Below are 3,041 nucleotides of genomic sequence, written 5' to 3' on the forward strand. Positions count from 1 at the left end.
CCCCCCTTTTCCACATTCCAACCATGGCTCGATCTCTGTATCCCAGAACCCTGTTCTTCTCACATTGCTGTAGAGATTTGTTGGTCAAATTCATTTCCATATAGATGTGCCCTTGGCGATTAGTGACTATTCCTGAAATTTCCAAGCCTTTAGCCTTTACTGCAGGCAGCCAAACAACCTTAGGACCCAAATATCCACCATGCCTATTCCTGTGGAGAGTTCAAAAAGGTCATTCAGACCACTGCTGACCACAGCAGGAGTAGGTGAGGGAGCAAAGGTTGCAGGCACTGATGATGGGATTAAGGACTGCCCAACCAGACTGTCTAGTCCTCTTCCCAAGGGATCCGCTGCTCCCATCTGCATGGAGGACACCTGTGGCACACTGACTGGTGGACAAATGTCAAGGTTCAAAAGGTCCCTCAGCAGGTTGCCTTGAGAGGGTATGGCCTGAGTCTGTTCCAGGTTGGTTGCAGTGGTGGTGCTAACAGGACTGTTGACATGATGAACTGGTGAGTGTTTGTGATGGATTCCATGACTTTTTTCCACAAAAGCATTGGGAGGTTTAAGGTATACAGAAACCAACGAACCAACGTGGCAGATTATTTCATCCAGCAGAGTTGACTCAATAAGATCTGTTTCCTCAGAGATCAATGGTTTTTCAGATAAGACTACTTATTTTGCTGTGACAGGGTCCATTGAGAGAAAGTGTTAGTAAATATAGCCCCAGTCTTGAAGGTCAGGGTTATCAGAATCCTGAGTTGCCAAACTCAAGACCAGCTGCTGGACCAGCTCCTGTGTTTCTGATGGCTTCTTAAGAAACAGCTTCACTATGGCAGTAAGCAGAGTGAGCTGTACCTGGGTACTTTCATCATGGAAGTCTTCCAGGAAGCTCTCCAGTAATTCATCAGCATTGCCAATTCTTTCAGCATATTCTCCCACGAACCAAATCATAGCTGTTAGAGCATCTGGTTCATCTAGTGAGTCTAAGTTCTCACACAGAGTAGCAAAGATACTTTCCTATTTATTGGGCGTACTTGTGGAAGATGTCCCTGATGACAATTGCCTCTTGGACCACATAATTACTTTAGCCTGGATAAGATCAAGCAAAGTGCTCACACATCACTCTGCAGATTGCTCCACCTTGATGGCACATCGTCCAATAGCTCACACAGCATTACGAACAAAGTCAACATCTACTTCTGTGGCATACTCATTCAGCTTTGCTAGAACCTGAGCAGTTGGCTTGGGTTGCCAAATGAATCATGATGTCCAGTTTCTCAAGTTTAACATAGATGGGATCAATGTACTTCACAAAGAAGACTTTGATTTCTTGCTTCAAGATTTCAGGCCTTTTCTGGACAATTAGGTTGATGTTCTTCAAGGCAACGTATTGCACCTCTGGTTCCCCAGACAGCAAAGTGACAAGTGGAGGGGCTAACTTCTTCAGCAGCAGATTGTAGTAGTCAGAATCCTTGGGTAACAACTCTAGAAATTTCATTAAGACTTTTACTACTGAGAGTACCACTGCTGAGCTGGCATGAGATAGCCAGGGTGTTACCTGCTCACAGATGCTCTGAGCCTCTTCATCATCTTTCGTGTTGTCATTAGATAAGCAGTCAAGGATGAAAATCTGGCCCCGTTCAGTGCACTCATTCAGGGCTGTCAGCTGTTTATTAATGTTCTGTGGATTCAGATCAAGGAGATTGTTGTTTGGGTGAGATTCACTGATTTCAGATAAGGCTGCTAAGCATTAGCCACCACCATTGGATTTGAATCCGCTATGAGATCTGGCAAAGAATCCAAGAATTCCTGATCTTCTACCATATGGGCATGGATGTCATGGAGCTTTGCCACACAGGCAGCAGCTGTTTTCCGAACATAGGGGTCTTCATCCTTCAAGCACTTGTGGAGGGGTTCATAGAGATATTCTGTAATCTTGACCACCTGGATGCAGCCCATGGTTCTGACTGCCAATGCTCGAATCAGTGGATTGGGATCTTCACAGTCCTTCACGGAGCTGTTGACAGCCATGATGGTCATGTGTGGCTGACTCTTGGCATTGTTCATCAAGTAGAGACACACAAGCTTCTTTAGTTCCAGGTTATCAGTCTGCACACAGTTCACTGCATCTGGAAAGAGAGAGCTAGCTAACATCCTTTCCCACCGTCATAGCAGCAATCCTATCTTCACAACTTCCTTCCTCTTTTCTTTCTTTTCAGTGTTGAGCTCAGTCTTTAATTCAAAGATTTCTCCTTTTTTATTGATTGTAAAGTCATAGTTTTGATTCTTTAATGTGCATGGGAGACAAGGGTGTGGGAGGCAGCAGCAGTCAGAGAGCATGGCCTGGGTGGTGGTATAATGGTTTCCTGTCCGACATGATTCCCTCTCCAGATCGAAGCCACTGCCTCATCCATTTCTTTTTGGAACAGTGAGGCTCTGTATTCTTTCCATCTTCTTTCAATTTTTTCTGCATTATTCAATATTTTGCCCAAAGATTCCTTCAGTATTTCCCATGACAGCTTGAATGTTTTCCTCAGTTCCTTCAGCTTGAAATATCCTGAATGTGTTCTTTTCTTTTGGTGTTCTAAGTCCAGACTTTTGCACATTTCATTATAATATTTGACTTTGCCTTCTGTAGCTATCCTTTGACATTTTCTGTTCAGTTCTTTTAACTCCTCATTCCTTCCTTTTCCTTATCATCTCTATGCTGGAGAGCAAATTTCAGAGTCTTCTTTTGGCATCCATTTTGTTCTTTTCTTTCTTCCTTGTCTTCTTAATGAACTTTTGCTTTCTTCCTCTACGATAGTCTTAATGTCATCACACATCTCTTCTGGTTTTTGGTCATTTGTGTCTAATGTACCAAATCTGTTCTTGAGATGACTTTTAAACTCAGATGGGATATATTCAATGTCACATTTTGGCCTTTGTGGACTTGGCTTAATTTACCTCAGTTCTAACCTAAACTTGTGTATGAGCAATTGATGGTTTGTTCCATAGTCTGCCTCTGGCCTTATCTTGGCTAGTGATTTGGAGCTTTTCCA

General features: G+C 43.3%; 1 pseudogene; it reads right to left on the bottom strand.

Annotated features, from left to right (window-relative positions):
- Window positions 1–2,340, bottom strand: part of LOC102818826 — a 4,404-nt pseudogene extending 2,064 nt beyond the window's left edge.
- Between the last annotated feature and the right edge of the window lie 701 nt (window positions 2,341–3,041).

The sequence above is a fragment of the Chrysochloris asiatica genome, unplaced genomic scaffold (assembly GCF_000296735.1).
Source record: "Chrysochloris asiatica unplaced genomic scaffold, ChrAsi1.0 scaffold00010, whole genome shotgun sequence".
In the NCBI taxonomy this organism is placed as follows: Eukaryota; Metazoa; Chordata; class Mammalia; order Afrosoricida; family Chrysochloridae; genus Chrysochloris; species Chrysochloris asiatica.